This window comes from Gossypium hirsutum, chromosome D06 (assembly GCF_007990345.1).
Source record: "Gossypium hirsutum isolate 1008001.06 chromosome D06, Gossypium_hirsutum_v2.1, whole genome shotgun sequence".
Classification (NCBI taxonomy): Eukaryota; Viridiplantae; Streptophyta; class Magnoliopsida; order Malvales; family Malvaceae; genus Gossypium; species Gossypium hirsutum.
Genome location: NC_053442.1, coordinates 17,438,675 through 17,461,635, shown reverse-complemented (window position 1 = coordinate 17,461,635; position 22,961 = coordinate 17,438,675). Strand labels below are relative to the sequence as shown.

The window sequence follows — 22,961 nt, the reverse complement described above, 5'->3', positions numbered from 1 at the left end:
CAATTGAGCATGGGATAGTGAAACTCCCTCGGTTCTTCAACTTTGGAAGTAATATACTGATCAACATCATTGTGCACCCTTCAATGAGAGCAACAGTCTCAAATTCTCCAAATCTATGCTTCTCTGACAGTATGTCTTTCACAAATTTCACATAATTGGGCATCTGCTCCAAAGCTTCAACCAGTGGTATGTTGATGTTAAGTTGTTTAAGGACATATAGAAATCTTTTGAAATGAGCCTCTTGTTTATAATTGTGAAATTGCAAAGGAAATGGTGGAGGTGCTTGTCCTTCAGGTTGCTGATGTTCTTTTGTCGTAGCATTTCCATCAGCAAGATGATTCTTCTGCAACATTCTTTTCTTTAGCCTTTCCAAATGAAGTTTTATTTTCAGACATTTCTGAAATCTTTCCATTGTTGCAATCAGATTTTCCCTCTTTTGCCATGGCATCTTTAATGATTTCATTCAGCTGAGTCCCACTTCTGAGAGTAATTGTCTTACAATGCTCCTTCCTTTATGATATCAAATTCTCAGTATCACTTGGTAGAGCTCGTTGTAGTCTCCAACTCAAAGCATTTGTTATTTGCCCCACTTGATTCTCAAAAGTTCAAATGGATACTGCTTGACTCTGAATTACGACATCATTCTCGGCCATTTATTCTTTCAAAAAAGCTTTAATAGATGATGATGATGATGATGATGATGATGATGATGATGATAATGATAACAAAGGAACCGATGCTTGACCTTGTTGGACATTTTGCCTTGGCATGGGTTGAGTATAACCAAGCGGTGCACTGATGGCATTTTGTCTTGTAGCATTGTTAAAATTACCCACACCTTGATTATTCCAACTAAAATTTGGATGTTGCTTCCATCCTGTATTATACATGTTGGAATAGGGGCTATTGTTTCGATTGAAATTGCCTATGTAATATACTGATGCTGGATTTGATGGGCATTCGTAAAAAACATGGTTTTCACCACAATATACACACATTAGCTTGGTTGATTTCATCTCCTAAACTATAATTGGTCTCTTCATTGTATTGATCATATTAGCTAAAGATGATACTTAACCTATTAATAAAGTGATTGCATCAAGTTCCATGGTGCCAGAAATTCTCCTACCAGTCCCAACTCGCGTGATCAGATATTGATAATCATTGTTGGCAACCCGTTCCAAAATCTCATAAGCTTCATTATAAGAGTTATCCAAAAAAGTACCATTGGCAGAAGCATCAACTACCATCCTTGTATGTGCATTCAACCATTATAAAACATCTCCATCAAAGTCTAGTGCTGAAACCAATGCATTGGGCATTTTTGAAGTAATTCTTTAAACCTTTCCCAAGCTTCGTACAATGTTTCATCTTCTAATTGTCAAAAATACGTGATGTCATTTCTAAACTTGACATTCATGTTTTGCATATTATAATGTAAAAAACAAACCTCTGACAAAGGTCATTTCATGATGCCACCGTCCCCGACAAAAAAGAATTCAACCATACTCTTGCTCTATCTCTCAAGGAATATGGAAATAATTGAACTGCCCTGTTGCTTGCAACATCTAAAACATCACCGGTTTCAATTCAAATGTTGAGCTTAAATGTATGGTCTAACTATCATTGGATTCGGATATGGTCTAACTATCATTGGATTCGGATCATCCAAAATTGACACAACATGTTCACGAATTGGCCTATCTCGTTCATTTATCACGTAATGGATAAGAAGATCAATATCCTGACCATTTGGATTTAATGGATCATTCAGACTAGGATCATTCATGTCCCTAGACATGTTACGTACTTCTCTTCTCCTTCTTCGCAAAGTTCTCTTAATCTTAGAGTCAAAAAGATATTCTTTGTTAGTAGGAATGCCTGTACTAATGCACTAATAAAAAACCTATAGAAATTAAAAACAACTAAGTTAAATAAAACTAATGGAATTAGATACGAAAATGACAAAACCAAATTTCACCAAATTGTCGATCCCCGACAATGGTACCAAAAACTTATCACGTGTGAATATGCTAAGTGCATTGTGCGAGTGTACACGTCGGATCAAGTAATAAAGTGATAAGTGAGATCATCTCCACAGGGATCGGTTAGGTATAAAATTATCAAGTTATTATAAAGAAGTGTGTTTAATACTATAGCAAAATCAATAATAAGAATGCAGAGATAATTAAGAAATACTGATGTGTAGAATATGTGAATTCTAACAAATAAATGAAAATCCTATGGCAAGACAAGAGTAAGTATGCAATGGCAAATACGAGAATGACTACGTGAATAATATGTAAACAAGTAAAAACTAAGGATATGAAAATAGATATGCTATAGCAGTTAAAAGATCTATGATGTTGAATCGTAAGGTTGGGATTACTGAGAATCTACTCTTATTAACCAATAATGCCTTGGAAAAGTCAGTCTTATTCTACTGCTCGGAAGATATCTAAAATGGCCTTCTTTTTTTGAGAGCAAGACCTCAAGTTACCTTGCCCAAAGCAATCTATGTCTATAGGCCTTTAGCATGGTACCAAGCACTGTTTTGTTTTCTTTTAGTATGGAACGATGCTCTATGTCTAGAGACTGTTACAAGTATTCGATCAAATACTTGCTCATATTATTAAACTTCAATCTAACTAACCTAACCTTGTTACCATTAGATTAATTTATAAACATGTTGCACATTCATCTATGTCTAGAGATTATACGCATGCTATTCATAAATACCATTGAATGAAATAGTAAATTAAAACTAATCTAAGTCGTGGCCAATAATAGAAATAAAAGTTTCATTAAGTAATCCCAACCCTATAAGATTTAGCTCATGGGTTGTGAGTAGAATCCAGATTCAAAATAGTAATCAATATCGTTTCCTTAAATCAAATTATGGAACAAAAAATAAAGAATTAAAGGTAGAACTCAGGAAGATAGCTTTCGCTTGTCCAGCCCACAACTCTGGCTACGAAATGTCTTCCGGTGACCAAAAGGAACTGCCTTCGTCTTCCCCTTTGTGTCTCCATTCTTGTCACAACCGCTACCCTCTATTTTTGTTTAAGGAATTTCTCCTTCCAAAAATAACTCACTAACCATCTACCTCTCCCATTTTCAGCTTTTATTTTTGGGTTTTATATCTCCTCTTTTAGGGTAAACCCATCATCCAACGATCTCATGATCTTTTCTTTTCTTTTAGGCTAGTAGGGCTGATAACAATTAAGTGTTGGTTGGTTTCCTCCTGGCATTGCCAAGACATTCATGTTGGCAAACTGTCCAACATTTTGCCACGACAAACCTTCACTCATTTACTTCTTTTCCTCATTCTACACCTGCCACTTAAGAAACAAATCCTTCCCGCAGACAATTAGAAGTAACATGAATAACATTTAAGCACAGTCCAAGCCTTTTAATGCAATTTCCTAAAAACATTAATGGAAAATCCTAAAATGCAACTAAACTTACCTAAGTATAGGCAATTAACCAAGTCTAAAGGCATAAAAGATAACTCTTTCAAGATTTTTCACAGACTACATGATTTCTATCAGAATGATTGGGACGTGGTTGGAAAATATTTTAGTGAGTTTGTTTGAGGCATCTTTCCGAGTCAAAGATTCACTGATTGGGTGAATAGAACTATTTTAGCACTCCTCCTCAAAGTTGATCCTCCAAAATTTATTCAGCATTTTCAGCCCATCATTTTGTGCAATGTTTTCTAGACAATTGTCTCAAAAACTATTGTAAATCACTTGAATGTATCATGCAGTTATGGGTACATCTAAATCAAGTTTTTTTATTCTCTGCATGTCATATTACTAACAATTTGTAATTGCCCAAGAAATTATTCACTCTATGAGACGTAAAACGTGTAAGAAAGGTTGGGTGGCGATGAAGATCTATTTCAAAAAGGCTTATGATAGATTGGATTGTGATTTCATTGAAAATACTCCCTAAGATGTGGGTATTCTTGTTTCTTTTTGTAGTACCATTATGCATTGTATTTCTTCAGTGTCAATGCAAATTAATTTCAATGGAGATCTATTAGAGTTTTTCATCCATCTAGGCGTATTTGCCAAGGAGACCCGCTTTTGCCTTACATCTTTGTGCTTTGTATAGAACATTTAGCATACGAAATCTATAAAGAAGTAGATTATGCTTACTAAAAACCTTTTCATCTCGTAGAGGTGGGCCTTTGATACATCATCTTTTTTTGCAAATGGCTTTATCTTGTTAGCTAAGCCAAGCTTTAAACAAATAGTGGTTATTAACGATGACCTAAGACAATTTTTTAAGTATTCTTGTAATAAGGTGAATCTATCTAACATCAAGTTTTTTTCTCTAAGAATTTTCAATTGGTTGTGTGGAATTTAAATAGCAAAGGGTTTGATTTTGTCAATGTTGATAATCTTTTTAAATATCTTGGTGCTCCTAAATTGCATAAAAGATTCACTAAAGATACTTATCATTATCTTATTTAGAATATGAGGCTAAACTAGTAAGGTGGAAAGTCTGTACATTATCTTTCGTTGGTCAGATATTGCTTGCTAAATCTACTCTTGCTTTTTATCTTATTTATGCTATGCAATTTAGTCATTTCGGAACACATTTTCCTTGAAATGGAACAAATACAAAAGTTTTGCTTTGGTACATACTAGTGTGAAACAAGGTATGAATCTTGTCAAATAGGATCATATTTGTAAAAGAGTTGATAATGGTGGCTTGGGCATATATAGAATGGTGAATTTCAATAACAATTTTCTTATGAAGCTTGGTTATTTTTTAATCTCGAAGCCTAATCAATTATGGTGTGAGTTTTGCGCTATAGTTATAAGGTCGAGGCTAAAGTACTGTTTTCTCCCTATGCTAATTATGGTCCAAGGGTCTAGACAAGTATTTCCAGTATTTACATATATGGAAAAACTAAAACATGTGAATCCATAGACGAATATTTACATATAGACATAGATTCATATAAATTAACTAGTCTATGAATTTTTCCATGAAGTAATTCCACGTATAACTTTGCCATGAAGCTTAGAGAACAAATCCAACAGACTATCTTATCTTGCGTGTGCCCATGGCTATGGGACTTGATTACATACATGAGGCTTTAAGCCTTAGACTCTGTAGAGTCTCATACTTTGAAGAACCCATGTAGGGTTATCAGATACATGTGCGCATATGTCTCTGTACAATCCAACCGAACCTCCACAAAACCAAATATCATGCATATAATTTCTCCTTACAATCCACCTGAACCTCCGCAAACCAAATATCATGTATATGCATTCTCCAAACAATCCATCCCAACCTTTACAAAGCCAAATAACATGTCGCACAACATGGCATATCTTCATCTTTCATCCGCTATACATCTCTCTATTCTCTGCATATCATTTATTTACACGATTGACATATGATAAGCATTCAACTAACCATACTATTTAATAAAAAAAGTCAAATCATACCATATGTATCACCTATCTAACCATTCAAAAAAACCAATTATCATGCATATGTGTTCTCCATACAATCCGCACAAACCTCCGCAAAGCCAAATAACATGTGGCACAAAGTGCACAACATGACATATCTTCATCTTTCATCCGCCATACATCCCTTCATTCTCTACATATCATTTATTTACATGATTGACATTTGAAAAACATTCAACAAACCATACAATTTAATAACAAAAGGCAAATCATACGATACTTATCACCTAACTAACCATTCAACAATATCATATTCGATAGGACTTTACTATCAACAGCTCATCAAAACATCCAAGTTATACTTACAGCCAAACATGCATCAACAATATAACAAAAATCCCGCCATAGAATAATTCCCCATCATCAGCAGAATGCAGAGTCAAACATACCCAAACAACACAATACTAAAACAAATAAAATAACCAATAAGAAATTGAGTTTGATAACTCACCAGCAAAATACTTGGAAGTTGGTATTGATTATACATGCTTATCTTTTCCTTATCACCTGAGCCTCCTCCTCGATTAGCTAAACATAACAACTATATAAAGATCAAAATGAAGGAATTTACATGCGGAGAGATTTTAAAAGTTAGCTGCAACCTTAAATATCTCAGCACAAGCTCAATAAATTAAACTGAAATATTCAATGTTCCTTCCTTTTTATTTAATCAAAATATATAGAAAAGCTTTGAAAGATTTTTAGTTTACTAAATCCTCAATCATTTAAGTTGATACATTATTATCTCCCTCCATGCAGATTGCTTCATAACTTTTCTCTCTTGCAAAACAAACTAGAGAAGAAGATGGAAGAAACAAAATAAATACTAGAATAAAATAATCCTCCCATATATAATCTTTCCACTATCGTTTCCCTTAGTTCCAAGTCGGTCAGTACTATTAATACCCTTAATCACAATGTTTCCCACTAAAAAGAAACTCTTGGTTTAAATGTAACAAAACTAAACTTGAATTCTAACTATTTTCCAATCAGTCTGCAAGATTTTCATAATTATACTAGAACCTACTTAAATAGAATTTTTTTCTAATTAAGTACTCAAAATTTTTGTTATACTAACATTTAAGATTTTCGGGTGTGGTAATATTTCTGTTGGTCTTATATGCTCTCTAAGCAGGGTTGATTTTAAAGATATTGATCATGTGTTTTTGGAGTTGTTTTCTATTTGTCTCTTTGTAGTGAAACCTCATCATGGTTGAAAAAAGGTCTAAGTTTTTTGGCCTTAACATTAAGGATTAGATTGTTGTTAATCTCACGAGGATAGATTATTTTGCTCAATCTTCTACTGATTGGGATGTTTTGTTTACTGTTAGTTGCTAGAGCTTACGGAAAGGCACAACACAAGGATTTTTAATCATAAAATTGTTCTTAATGATAGTTTGTTAAATCAATGTATTTTGTTTAAAAATGTCATGGTTCATATTTTTGATTTGATTCATGTCTCTTTAATAGTAGTATTATGCAAGCATTGAGGCATATTTCGTGGTCACCTCCTTCATTATCTATTTTGAAGTTAAATGTTGATGGTACTTGTAAATCTGATACGCTAATGGCTTCTACTGGTGGAGTTATTAGGAATTTTAAAGGTAGATGACTATGGGGTTTTGGCCACAACATTGGTATATGTAATATCTATGAGATGAAGCTGCGGAAGTCTTCCATGGCCTTGAACAAGCTTGGAAACATGGAGGGAGATGCATAATTCTTGAACTTGATTCCTTAGAGGTTGTAAAACTGTTGAACAACTTTGCTCACATTTTACATGGCAACTCGATGTTATGAGTTATGCATGATTTTCTTCAAAGGAATTCGAAAATTGAGATTATTCATGTTTATAGGAAGGGAAATTGACTTTACGATTGATTGGCAAACTTTTATGTTGATCTTCCTTTAGGTTCTCATTGTTGGGCTCAACCACCAAATGTGGCTCTTCATCTTTAGCATGAAGTCTACCAATAATTAATAGTCCCATGATTGTCTATTTTATGATTTTTATTTTGATTTTTTTCTATTCGATAAAAGAATTTGTGAAAAGCTTCCAAATTTTAGTATTTTTAATTCTAAAAAAATCAAAATTGCTCATTTTTTTCTTTCACTCAACTTTAAAATACAACAATCCCGCTTCTTTTGTAATTCAACCTTACTATGGATTATAGTTTTAACTATTTGTTTTAAAATTAAATTAAATTTATACTGGTTGTTGACTAAGTCTTAGCTCGATTGATATTGTTACTATTGTAACAACTTGGAGGACATGGGTTCAAACGCCTTAAGAACATAATATCCTCCACTTTAAGGGGTTATGAGTAGTTTAAGCATAGTATCAGAATAATGTATAATAATTGGGAAAGTGATTAAAATAAATTACCAAACAAATAGTGTATTGCATGGTAAGTTTGATATAATGATAGTTTGTGTTTATCTTAGTAAATCGTTAGTCTTAAAATTACTAATCAACAAAAAAGTCTAAATAATGGATTATGAATCCCTTCCAAATATTTTCTTCGAATGTGGGTTGTATGGTCACTTGAGAGAAGGTTTCCCTCTAGTTTAGAAGAACAAATAAACTATGAATAATAGTGGCACCTAGATATGGTGCCAAAGAATATACCAAAGAGCTCAATATATGGTAATTTGGCTTATTTACAAGAAAATTTAGAAGCTAATTTTAGAAAAATATTTGGTAAAGAAAGAAAGAAAGAGAAATACAAACAATAAAGTCAACAACTATTTTTGGTAATAATAGAAAGAAAAAAAAAGAAAAGGGTAAAGGAATTCTTCTCGGGAAGAAGTTAAATGGGGCAAACATTAAAAAAGTCCAAAATTGGATTTCAGTTCTCTCATAGAGTAGAAGCCCATGGGCTTTTTTGGTGGAATTTAAATTTTATGAAATGTTAATATTTAGGTGTAGTTGTTGATCAACTATACTCAGTTCATCGACATATGGATCTCTTTAAGTAATGGAAGAAAAGAGTTTTTCTTTACTACTATTTAAGGAAGCTTGTAAATGTGTGAAAAAATGTCTCCTTGTTCAGGACTGAGAATGATTGCGCCAAGTATTAAAGAGCCTTGGATTGCAGTAGGAGATTTTATTGCCATCCTTGTTGTTGATGAAAAGAAAGGAAGTGCCATCGGCTCTAATTGTGGTTGTAGCAACTTCAGGAATTTTTGCAAAAAGAAATCATGAAAAACCTTGGTTACAAAGGCACTTAGTTTACCTAGAATAGAGAGGGGTGTTATGAGAGTCCGGACAGAGCTATTTGCAATACTAATTGGGATTCACAACATCCAAGAACAAGAATTCTTCATTTGGAAAAGATTAACAAATCACAAATATTTATTAATCCTTACATGGCTTAGTAAGACACAAAAGTCAAGCAAGTAGTTCAATTTTTATCTAGGTGGCTGAATGATAACTATTTCAAGGATTTTATTAAGAAGAGTTGTTGCCTTGAACAACGTATGCCCAAGACCTAGAAAATGCCACTGAAGCAGTTAAAAAAATGAGGCATGAGGTGTTATATAGCATTGTACATTGTAAAAAACATATCTTAGCTAGAATTAGAGGTGTTTAAAAGGTTTAAGAAAATCCATAAAACAAATAATATTTTAAAGCTTGATAAAGAGCTCTAAGCTGAGTTGGAAGAGATTATTGACTAGGAAGAAATGCTTTCGATGTAGAAATTCAAATGTTAGTGGATTATGGAAGGAGATAGAATTACAAAATATTTCCATAAGAGATCTATAGCGAGACGGTGAAACAATAGAATCGAGGCACATAAGATTGAAGGGGTCAGTTGATGCTACACCTAAAAAGAGATAGATGTGACTGATTGGATTGATAGTATACCGGATATGACCCAAGCAGAATACATGCTTAATTCATTTATGGATTTATTCACCTGTGACATTTATAGTGTAGCATACACTTTGATGTAAGTAAAAACCTAAGTTCAAATAGATAAGGAACCCGAAGTTGGTGCATTGGATGTACAACTTCTGCAGTATGTAGTGTCATTCACAATAGTGGAATTCATAGCTTGAGACATGGGTAAATGATATCCTCTTATAGGCATTACATGGTTGATGAAAAGTAAATGTGACCACAGGTCGTTCTTCTTTATAATAGATGACATGATCACTATTTGATAGTGGTTGACATTTCATGAAGGAAGATGTAATGGTTACCATGTGATGAAATAGGATCAAACTAGGAGAACGGATATTATCCCAAAGAGATCAAGAATATTCTGTTAGGGTAACACACTTATGACAAGGTCATTTGATAAGCACTGACTAAATGCTTTCGTAATGGTATGTCATTAGAGAGAGCTCAGTCACGATACTATAATGGAATGACTTCTTGACTAAATGAGTTTAGAAATAATATGTGAAAGCTGAAACTAAAATATAAATCATTTGCGCCTTAATTACATATGTCAAATCAGTCCTTCTGCTAGCTCGTCGAAACCAAAAATGAATTGCTTGTTGAATCATAAATGAACAGAATGAAAATGGAAATGATTCATTTGCAATTCTATATGGATTACTTCAAAATAATCGAAAGAATGAGTTTATATTTTTGAGTTTTTTTGAAGCCCGAAAATAAAAATAAATTATCATGTCATAGTGAACATGTTGAGTTGTGAAATATTAAACATATGAACATGTTGAGTTGTGAAATATTAAACATATTTTCTCGAAATTTTATCAGGGGTAAAATCGTCATTAGGAAGTTGTTCTTCTATTTGCAATAAACCTCTACAATTCAACAAAGGTCCTACCTTCTCTCTCCCTAAAAACAAATGGCAGCAGTAGAGCTATTTACTTAACTTTAAAGATATTGCTACTCTGCCGAAAAATAGAGAGAATTTATTCTCAAATATTAAATATATTTTTTGGGAAGAACAATTCTATTGGTTTCTACTTGAGAAGAGAGAATTTATGTTTTCACCTTAAAAGAAAAGAAAACTTTTTTCTAATTCTGTGTTTTAATTCAATTGGTTTGAGCCCACACTCGAAATAGTTCGTGGTACAAAAATAGCAGAGATGATCATTTGGTTGAAAGTCTGAAAACATCAAAGATCCACTTATCCAAAAACATAAATACGATTTCGGTCTAAGGTTTATTGCTATAAACATCACAAACCAAGTTGGTTTTCAAATTTTAAATTTTTCGCCATGCAAGGAAATCGTTTTCACACCGGATTTTTTCCAACAGATTGGCATATTCTTGATAATGTGATTTCATATGTGGAAATTAAATAGGCTTTATTTGATATGGCCCCCGAAAAAGCACCTAGTATTGGTTACTCCCATACTCAATCATTGGCACGTCGTCGATCTTAAGTCAATGATGTAGTTAGCAAGGTCTTCTAGGGTCAAAATCTCGAAGCAAGTTTTAATCGAACTTTACTTGTCCTTAGTCCAAAGGTAAGAAGCTCAAAAATAATTACTCAATTTTTCTCTATTATTTTATGCACTCTCCATTGCAAAATCATCACTAAGGTAATTGTGAATTGTTTGAAGTGTATAATGCCTAAACTTGTTACTCCTTATCAGATCAGCTTTGTGGCACACACATATTACTAACAATCTAATTTTTTTCCTAGGAATATATCCACCCAATAAAAACCTCAAAAAAGAAAAAGGGATTGGTGATGGTAAATGACATGGAAAAGGCTTACAATAGAATTAATTGGAGATTTATTCAAGATACTTTGAAGGACGCCTTACTCCTTGCTCGTATTATTAGTATTATTATGCACTATGTTTTTTCTTCATCTATGCAAGTTTTATGGAATGCATTCTAACAGAAGAGTTCATATATTCACGTGAAATTTCACAAAGGGATCCCCCTCTTTCCTTACATGGTTGTTTTTACTATAGAGAGATTAGACCAATGCTTACTTCAAGAATTCGATAAGATATAGAAACCTATTAAGATCTACAAAGATTGACCCTCAATTTCCCACCTCTTTTTCGATGATAATCTTGTTTTTACTTTACGATGTTGATTTAGGACAAGCTTGTTTTCAAAGAAAAATGATAGATCTCGTTTGCATATCTTTGAAACACAAGATTAGAGAAGATAAGACCCAATTTTTTCCCCTAATAACATTAGTAATTATGTGGTTAAATTTGTATTGTTAACTATGCCTAACAAATCCACCTTGATATCCAAATCTGTTCGCGATGAGATTGAAAGAATTGCTAGGAAATTTATTTGAGGCTACACCAATGTGACAAGGAAGATGGTTGGATGAAAACATTGTTGTCGACCTTTAAACCATGGTGGCTTGGGCTAACATAAAATGGGGGAGCATTATAAACTTAACTTCTTTAAAATAAAACTAAGTATAAAACGAATATGGGTTGTCTAGAAGACATTATATTACACAAATACTCTCATATTTGGCTTTCATTATCTAAAACTTAGGGAGAATTAAGGAAGGGTATATGTTGGAACTTGGGTAATGTTAAAGTGATTTAATTTTGGCTTGATACTTGAACACCTAATCTTGGCCCTCTTATGAATTATTATCGTAATATAAATGTTGTGAACCTTAATGTGCTTAATGTGAATATGGTTAGATAGGATGGTTATTAAGACTACAGAGTTATCTTTGAGCTTGTTAATCATGTTACAATGATGAACATTCCAAATCATCACCTGGCTTATGAAAGAGTTTTAAGATGAATGTATTTAGAGGTTGTATCTGAAGAGAGCTTTCTCCAATTATTTTGGTTACTCATGCCTAATAAAAAAATAAGAATTGAAAGGCATTAAATGGGAATGGATTTTATGCTTTTGAAGCCCACAAAATAATTGATAATTTATTTGGCTAGCTATAAGGGATGCCCTTCTTACAAATGTAAGAAGATTTAGATAAGGTATTGTTACCGACCCTTCTTGTTTCTTGTGTCGTATCAATAACAGAGTGACGTTGGATCTCTTTTATGATTGCAATAGTATTTTTTAGTATGATTATGCCCCAAAGATAAGTGGTTTAATTTCTTATTAGAACACTTACAAGAATGGGTTATTGCAAACCTAAAAATTGAGCATAACCTTAATGTTGATGATGTAGACTAAAGCTATTTCTTTGGAGAAAAATGTTGGAACCTTAGGAAACAATGTAACAATGATATTTTTAAAGGTTCCAACTATTGGTCTAATGACTTTTACCGCTAAACTATTTGCTAGGCATGTGCTATTACTCAAGGTTTCCAAAGAAAACATACGAGAAAGGCTAGAATCTTACATCTTTTTTGCTAGAACTGTAACACCTCATTCCCGATCCGATTGCTGAATCTAGACTACAGGATACTAGACTTCATAATAAAAAATCAAATAACACATTTATAAAGAATATTTTGCCATTTTGACTTAATACAATTATTATTAAATATATAATTATCAAATTGACTACGCTACAAGTATTTATTTCGATTATGTAATCTTAATTTAAGACACCAAATATTTTACAAAGTAGCTTAAACTTATCAAATATTTGCTTAGTTTGGAAATATATAATTATCAAATTGACTTAATACAGGATACTAAACTCTGACCTTGAGGCTCTGACTCTAGGTCACCCGCTATATACATATTAGGACAAGGAAGCACCTCAGCCTGGCCACGATGAATTCTAATATAGTCCCTCTACAAATTATCGAATTTCTCTTATTAATTGCAATACATGATGTCACAAACATAAGTTCGAATGAACTTAGTGAGTTATCCATATCTTGCATTAGAAGAACACTATCAAGCTTGTACATATTGATTTAGAATTAACGTCTCACTATTTGTACTAAGACAGTTCGCCAATCTCCTTGGTCTGATGTACTTCACCTAATCAGGCTCACTTGTACTTGGTACATCAGCCTCAAGGACACCTTTGTTTAATTACTTGCAAATCTGGAAAACAATTCATCTTACTTGATTTTTTTTTGTCTATTACGAACGACATTGAAATAGAAGATTTCGTTATCAACTATACAAAGCCTTCCATACAAACATCTGCCACTAGTGAGACTTCATAGATGTTATATTATAATGCAGTTAAACATTTGAATCTTAGTATATTATTCCTGTAAACTCTATCCTCATTAGTTTCCTTAACAGTCTTATATGCAGCTACTTCTTTGAGAGAAAATCTTTACGTATTCTTACTCATGGACTTATGAAAGAAAACCCTTAGATGATTCTCATATTACCCATTGCCTTAGATAAATATAGATAATTCAAATAAGGTAGATCTTCGCAGATAGTTCCAATCACGAACTACAGCTAATGGTTTGTTCTGATGGACTCAGATTTGTATTACAATCCTCGTGGATTCTCGTTTTAGACCTAAATCTACAAATTCGTGCTTTGCAAAACATGCCAGCGGACTCTTAAGGAATACCCCATTCCAAATTAATAAGAAAATCAACCCATCAAATTGACAAATTTGGCAAATTGTCAACAAATAATCATGTGAGCGGATTCTTAAAAGTGAATCCTATATATTGAAATAACCATGTTAGACTATCATATCTTTCATTTTTTTTTCGAATTCACATAAATAGATAGCTCACACATAATGATAGATTACACGATAACAAACTTTTTCTTGGCGGACTCATGCAAGTGGATTCCTCCATTGTAGAATTCTGATAGCTCGCACACAATGATAGATTACAAGATAACGAACTCTTTCTTGGTGAACTCATCAAACAAATTCCTCTGTTGCAAAATTCTACTTACACGATAGTCCTGACAGACTTCCACATATAAGATAGTCTTGACAGACTGCCATATCTTTCATAATTTTCTTATGTCATGGCCATGGACTTCCATTTCACATATGAGGCTTAAAGCCTTAGACTCCGCAGAGTCTCATACATACAAAAAACATACATTGGGTTATTATATTCATTTGTGCCATATCTCCGTACAATCCATCCAAACCTCCACAAAGCCGAAAACCATTCATATACATTCTCCGTACTATCTGCCTAAACCTTTACAAAGCCAGATAACACATGGCACAGGGTGCATAGCGTGACATTTCTTCATCTTTCATCTGTCAAACAACCTTCCATAACTCCGCATAATTCATACACATACATTTCATATACAAACATTCTACCAACACTATTGTTCATGCCTGACACACATTACGCCAAACATTTCATGCAGCTTTCACATCAACACAACAAGCCTCACCATACATCAATATTCAAATATGGAGTAACTCATCATTTTATGATAGAATTTACAAACCTAACAACAATACCAAAGTGTAAACATCCAATTAAAGCTTGGGTTTAGGAACTCACCTTGAATTTGACGTCAAAACCTTATACTTAGGTACCCGAACCTCTAACTTACAAAACAGAACAACTAATTTAGAATCCTCAAGGAAGATTTTTCATTATAAAAAAATATAATTTATGTACATACAAAGGCCATCAAAATGATTATCCATAACTTTATGCAATACAGACCAAAACCGATGGATAGTTGAAATCCTTAACTTTTTTTCCTTTACTCAACTTCATGACACAGAAAAGTTAAGGCGCTTACCAATTTGATAAATTATCCATTACTTATGCAAAAACTTTAGCTTCTTTTCTCCATGAAGACCATTCTTAATCTTTCTTTCCTTCAACTAGACCTAAGAAGAAGATGAAGGAAGAAAAATAAAATAAAGGAATTGTTGGGAAATGAGCTTACATTGTAGTAAACATGTAATTACTTTCTATGTATTTGAACGATGAATGAATAAATAAATTTAATTCCACATTTCACTGTTATATCTTTTTTGTTTCTATCTTTCATGTTTTACATACATGGCAAAATTATGATAAGAAAATATTAGATCATTGATTGTCTAAGTTCAAATTGATGATAAGTGGCACTGTAAGAACGTTTACATTGAGAGAAAGACAACTTACTTCAGTAGAAATGAGTCTGTAATCTTGTAAAAGAATCAAAGTAAGCATTTGAGTCAAATACTTAAAAGGGTTATTATGTCATCTATAATTCTAATTGGGGAGATGGATAGTTCTGGCTATCGGAGCAGTTGACTCCACTAGTAGAGACACATATGTATTCATTAGAAGAATAATATATAGGACTGGACCCAAGTTGAATTAATTCTGAATTCATTTTTGAATTAACTCACTTGTGATGTTCATGGTGTGATTTACCTAAATCCTGAGTTAGTCATTGACCATACGTATGTAACTCATGTGCTTTGATATAAGTGCAGGCTTATGCTCTAAAAATGATCGAGCCCAGAGCCAGTTTGTTGGGTGTATGACTTGTGCATGGCGTGGTTTTACTAGCAAAAATGGAATTCATAGCTTGATTAAAGAGCTAATGATATCCTCGCATTGGCATTGTGTGAATTGATAAATATGGAACGTGGCCACGGGTTACTCGTTCTCAAACGAGCAATCTATCATAGTCATTTGTTGGTAATGAACATATTAATCATTAAGAATACATAATTGTGACAATGAGATAAAATAGGATTATATTAAGTGAACAGATTTAACTCAAAGGAATCAAGGATATATATAAGGGTAACACACACATGATGAGGTCATTGGACAAAGTAGTTGGATGAATTGTTTTCATAAAGAGTATAAGATAAGGAGTTTTCAATCATGCTACTTCTTGTGGACTGACTCCATGATTATGTAAATTGTAAATTATCATAACGATGTTTTTGGACATAATTACAATTACTAGAGCTTAATTGTATATGTCTGATTGGTCCCTCCGTTAGCTCAACAAAAGCTCGATTAGACTGCATTTGAATTAGAAGAAAATTCTATGACTTTGGGAATAATTTAATTGATTCAATTTATTTGATGTGGAATTAAATTTGGCGATCATGAGAATTATTTAACTAGAGAATTTGATTAAAGAATTTTCTTGAAAATTTAAGTTGGAAATTCTTAGTGATTTTTTAGAAAATTAATTTTGATCAAGTAAAACTAAATTAATCAAATTAATTCAAATCAATATGATATTTTTGGAAATTAATTTTCAAGTGAGGCAATTGACTCAATGGGTAATTGAACTTGAAAATTAGATCTGAGATCGAAAATTAAGTCTGAGAACCTCAAAATCGAGACCCAAAGCCTAGTCGAACTGGGCCTGGTATGTGGAACCTTGTCGACAGTCAAATCGATGGTTGAACCAGACTAGTCGGGCCATCACTAAGCTCGAACCGAATCGAACCGGGGTATCATGAGGGTGTCGCACCTATGATGGCACCACCAGGCACGATGATGCCAGCAGTAACGATAGCGCAATTCCAGTGGCCAGCCGATGATTCTTCAGTGGTTGAGCAATAGAGGAATCACACTCCTACTAGGACTCTACCGGATAATTTGATTTCAAGTTAACTATTTCAAAAATAATATTATGTTGATAGTTTTAATACTAAATTTAATTTAATAATTATTTTGATAGTATTTTATTAATTTAATATTAAAATGATTATTTTAATATTAAAAATAATTTAATATTTATATTCTAGATAAATATTCTATTAATTTAACAGATTTAATATTAAATTTAATCTAATATTTATCTTAATAAGTATTATATTAATTTAGTATTAAAGTTATTAATTTTAATCATAGTTGAACTCTCTAAACTCTCATTATATAAAAAGAGTCATGGTTCATTATTTTCACACACTTAAATTCAAGAGAAAGCTATAAAAAGAAAATTCTCTAAAGAAATTATTTCAGAAGATTTCTAGAGGTATTTTTCTTATGAACAACTTGACCTAGAAGTTTAGAGAAATTGCAAAATTACCCCAATAGTAATTTTGTGAAAAAAATTTTGATTCGAAGCGAGACCACACTTGACAGACATGAGCTTGAAGATAGTGGAGAAGACTACTCGGTCTAAGCATTCATCCTAGATTAATAGAAATGTTATAATTTTGATTAAGTGTTTATTACTTTAGATATTACAACCAAGTTCTTCTTTTTGGAAAAAAAAATTAAAACTTTGGTTTTTCCCTTAAACTTATTTTTCACAGTGTTTTCCAAACACCTCCAATAGGAATTATACTGGAGAATAACATCTCACCCTGATATACTACTCACGCATTTCCTACACCGGTTCCAAACTCAACATCTAAGTGTACACATCTATATCATGTCTTCCACTAAAAATATTCCTAGTTTAAATTCAATGGAACCAAGGTTGAAATCCAACCTTTTCACAACCAGCCCGCCAATCTCTCTTATTTCCACAAGAGCCCGCTCAATGTGTTAGCTTTTCAAATTGATCTCTGAAATTATCATTCCAACCTTAACTTAACGTTTCGCGGTGTGACAAGAACCCTTCTCCTAGAGAATGGTCAAGTTAAACATGATGCCACAGTTGACCCATAGATTAGAAAGGTTATGACAAGAGGCTTCCTCAGAGATAGTAAAGGAGATTGGCTAGTTGGGTTTGTACAGAACATTGGTATCGCATCTACTCTACATGTGAAACTTTGGGACCTATATGATGGTTTGTGTATTTCTTGGAGCGAGTGCCACAAAAAGAATTCTAGTGGGATGTAATAGTAAGAAAATAGTGAAAATGATCACACAAAATTTCGACGAAGAAAGTGGAATCACTCTAGTTAGACTTAGTAAACATTATGTCGATGAGAGTGGAATATACAGGTGCAACATATTTACTAAAAATCAAAAAAAGATGTTTATTTATTGTCAAGAATACTTTGCTAAGAACTTTGATTCGTAGAAATTTGCTATTTTCCTAGTTAGGGTTGAAAGTTTCATTCGAGTAGGACTAATAGGTTCCTTATACTCAGTTTTGTAGTTTTTAATGACATAATGTACTAGGGCTCACCTGCCTATTCCTACCAAAAAAAACATATCGGTATAGCCGACAGATGGCAACGAAGAAAAACAGGGTAGTTTTTTGCCCACTCCAAATTTGACTTGAAGTTTTTGCCTTCCACCCAAACCTCACCGCAAACCCGATTTTATCTAGAATTTTAACACTTGAACTCAACTCCAAAAATTTCCCAAGCTCAATCCAAATTGTTGTGAAATGTTACATGATTTTTTATTATATTAAAATTTACAAGATTAAATAAAATACACGTTATAGAATCTTGTAAAAAAATTAATTAAAATATAGGGTAAACAACATCCATTGTCACTCTAAAATAGGATTTGTCCTATTTTGGTTACTTTGAAAATTTTTTCTCAACATAGTCGAGTGGGTCTCACGCACTCTTTTTGGTGCCCTATGCGCGTTCAAACTATGAAGTTAAAGAGTAAATGAGTAGCATAACTTAGCTAGGGCGTTCCATGCTACAACATACTCTAGTTGTTTTATCTGTTATCTTACGCTTTTTCTTTGAGTATTTTAGGTGGGCGTAGCCCCCATTTTACTCTTTTATTTTTGTGTGCTCTCTCGTATCCTCACACTCCTAGGAATCCAAAAAAGTGTAAGGGAGTGTGGTCGAGAGAGAGTGTGTGTGAGGTAAGCCCCCCAAGGGGGTATGGGGGTAACGTTCCTTATGGTAAGCCTCCCCGAGGGAGGTATGGAGGGGTAACGGTACATTTGACCAACCGAGGATTCTATGATCCAAGTTCTCAAGAATCCTCGACAATTGGCCAATAAATGTCTTGATTTTGCGTTCTTTTGTCAAGTGCTGGGTCATGGGTTTAGTGGCATTATATGATGCCACTAAATATGCTTATTTTGGTCATTGTGTTCATTGGCTTTTTATCACCCTTGAGTTAAAGGTGCTATAAAGGCTAAGAGATGGGTATAATATGATTCCGTGGTTGAGTCTTTAAGAGGTTTCTCTATGTTAATGCAAAAGAGCTACTATCTAGTATGGTAGTTAATAAAACGAATAGTAGGATAGAGAAATATCCCTTCCAGGACGAGGGTTGCCTCTCTGCTCTGCTTCACCACTCGCAATGGTATGGGAAAATCAAAAAAAGCTTTTAAGCCTCAACCGACTCCCAAACCATATGTTTGAGGTATGGAGCCAACGTCACGTCAAGTATGGCGTGTGTCCCTCATTTTTTAAGACACAACGACATACAACAGCGGGTCTATTGTTTCCAAGCCTTGCCCAACCTACACTAATATGGGGTGTTGAGGCCCATATTAGCCTAGGCCTCGGGAAGTATGTCACCAACGGATGCCTTCTTGTCAACTAGCTTATACCAATAGCCTCACTCTAATTAAGATCATTGTTCAAATTAGTCAATACCATTAAAAATTTTGTTAATCCACTAACAAGTTGTTGTCGCGGAACATTAGCCACTAACATGTGGAATCTTTTGACTAAAGATAGGGACCTCTCTACAATTAACACCAAATATATTTCTATTTATTTTTTGTTCTTTCTCTTCTCTCGCTTATTTTTATTTTTTATTTTCTAAAATGAAATCAACATATTTGCACTATGAGTACCTTCATAACATCACCAACATTCACCACAATAGCATTATGAATCGGCTTAACTAGAATCCATTCATCTTAATGTTGGATTTGAATTCCAAGAACCTCATCATCTTGCCAAAGTATTGTTACTATATTTGAGTCAGAGTGACCGCTAATACCAAGAGCAAGATCAAGCCTTGAGCATGGTGGATAATAGTTTTATCCAAAAATGGGTTTCGAGGAAGATAAGTGAAATGATTAGGGAAAATCTCTACAAGTACAAAATGTCCAGTAGATGGTGAGAAATGATCCTCTATCAGTTCCTGAAAAATACATACAAGCACACAAAGATGAGCCATTAGTTCCTCATATGGCATTATATTCATTTCACATTACAATTTAAATTTTTCCTTATTAGCTAAAGGAAATGAACATGAAAGAAGAAAGCTAGACCTTGCTTGCAAGGACTTGGGATTTTTCCAAGTAATTAATCGGAATATTTTTAGCTTTTTATAATCTTGTTTTTGTAATGAAATATTTATTTTTTTGACAAATAATAAACCATGGGGTGGCTGAACAAGTCTTGCTTAAGATGAAGGCAACTATTAAAGCTTTCTTTGAACTACCACTAGAAGAAAACAACAAGCATGCGTAGGCCAGGAACAATCTCCAAGGATATGGGAAAGTGTATGCTATCTCAGAGGATCAAAAACTAGATTGGGGTGACATGGTATTCTTGGTTACACTCTCGCCTAAGGTTAGTAACCTAAAGTACTGGTTAAATACAATATCATGTTTCAAGTATGCACTTTTTTCTTTGTGTTGTTTATACATTTTAGTGTAGTTTGAGCCTTAATTGGCTTCCACTATGGCATATTTTTTCTCTTATTTGCGGAAGGATGTTGTAGAAAGTTACCCAGAAGAAGCTTAAAATGTATATAATGAGTTATGTGCCAATATGTCACTACTTATGGACATGGATAGAGACAACCTAAGAAGGTTTCATGACAAGACAAAACAAGTTACACGAATGAACTATTATCCACCATACTCAAGGCCTGATATTGTTCTTGGTATTAGCCCTCACTCTAACTTAGATATAGTAACATTACTTTAGCAAGATGATGAGGTTCTTGGACTCTAAATCTGACATAAAGATGAATAGATTCTAGTTAAACTGATTAGTAATGTCATTCTGGTGAACCTTGGTGATGTTATGAAGGCACTCATAGTGCAAATATGTTGATGTCATTTTAGAAAATAAAAAAGAAAAATAAGCGAGAGAAGAGAAAGAACAAAAAATAAATAAAAATGTGTTTGGGGTTAATTGTAGAGTGGTCCCTATCTTTAGTCAAAAGATTCCACGTGTTAGTGGCTAATGTTCCACAACAATAACTCGTTAGTGGATTAACAAAACTTTTAATGGTAGTGACTAATACGAACAATTATCTTAATTAGAGTGAGGTTATTGTTATAAGCTAGTTGACAAGAAGGCATCCATTAGCGACATACTTCTCGAGGCCTAGGCTAATATGGGCCTCAAACCCCATATTAAGCTGATTCGTAATGCCATTGTGGTGAACGTAGGAAATCCATGGTAACCATGGACAAGTTTAGAGGTGTAATGAAGGACATGTTGACATCAAAACCGACAAGGGTTGGTTCATGTGGGTTAATAATAGTGATGATAATAACATGGTAACAGAGAGGTTGGATAGATTCTTAATCTCTACTAATTCTATTGATAACCTCCATTTCCTTGCGACAAACGTGGTGAGAAAAGCAAACTTCGATCACGATGCTATTTTGATGGATACTATGGATCAAAAACCTAGAGGGGAGTTTAAAGACCCGAGACTTTTCTTTAAATTTGATGTGTGTTGGGTGAAAGAGAATGAAGATATTATTAAGAAAGCTTGGAGCATTAATGATACAAACTTTACCGAGAAACTTGAGAAGGTGCATGAGGAGATTAGCCCATGGCAACATTGTCGGTACAGAAGGATAAAAAATCGTATATGTAAGTTGGTTGTGAGGATTGACAAGCTTATTGATGGCCTTTATGAAGAGTTCGATGCTGACATGTTAAAAACTATTCGTCTTAAGCAGGGGCATCTTTATGCCGAAGAGGAGAGCTACTAGGCACAAATATCGCATATTAAATGGCTCAAAAAAAAGAGATAGAAATACATATTTTTTTTAAAGTCCGAGCCACTAGCAGATTAAAGAAGAATAAAATCGAGAGGTTGAAGGATTCTAATGGTATTTGGTGAATGATGCAAATGATATATGTAAGGTTGTTTGGGACTATTTTCATAATCTCTTTAAGTCGGAAGCTTCCTCTCATAATGAGTTTAACTTGAATTACATTCAAAAGAGTGTCTCTCAGGATGTTCACAACATGATGGCTAGACAATTTACGGATGATGAGATCCTTGAAGCATTCAATCAAATGGATCCCCGTAAAGCCCCGGAGATTGATGGCCTATCGGTATTTTCTTTAAAGAGAATTGGGAAGTTGTGGGTAAAGATGTTATTAATCTTTGTCATGATTTTTTAGATGGCAACAAGGAAATATCTTGTCTTAGTGATACAATGATCGTCCTTATCCCTAAGATTAAGGACCCTAATGACATGACTAACTTTTGTCCTATTAGCTTGTGCAAAGTGATCTACAAAATTATTTCCAAGGTCTTAGCAAATCGCCTAAAGGGTACCCTTCCCCTCTATATTAGTCAGAATCAAAGTGCCTTCGTCCTGGGTTGCATAATTCATGACAATAATCTTATTACTCATGAGCTGATGCACTATTTACAGAGCTCAAAAAATGGTCTAAACAAAGGCTTTGTCATAAAGCTCGATATGAGCAAGCCTTATGACTGCGTCGAGTGGAATTTTCTCGAGAAAGTTATGAAGAATTTGGGCTTTGCGAACGTTTGGGTTGATAAAATCATACGTTGTGTCTGGTCGATGATATATGTGGTAAAATGTAATACGGTTCT

The 22,961-nt window shown here is 33.6% G+C and overlaps 1 non-coding gene across 1 annotated transcript; it reads left to right on the top strand.

Annotated features, from left to right (window-relative positions):
- The first annotated feature begins 1,304 nt into the window (after nt 1-1,304).
- Nucleotides 1,305-1,411, top strand: LOC121218871 (small nucleolar RNA R71). The gene has a single exon (XR_005915351.1). It is a non-coding gene; the product is annotated as a small nucleolar RNA R71 (small nucleolar RNA).
- Nucleotides 1,412-22,961: the final 21,550 nt, after the last annotated feature.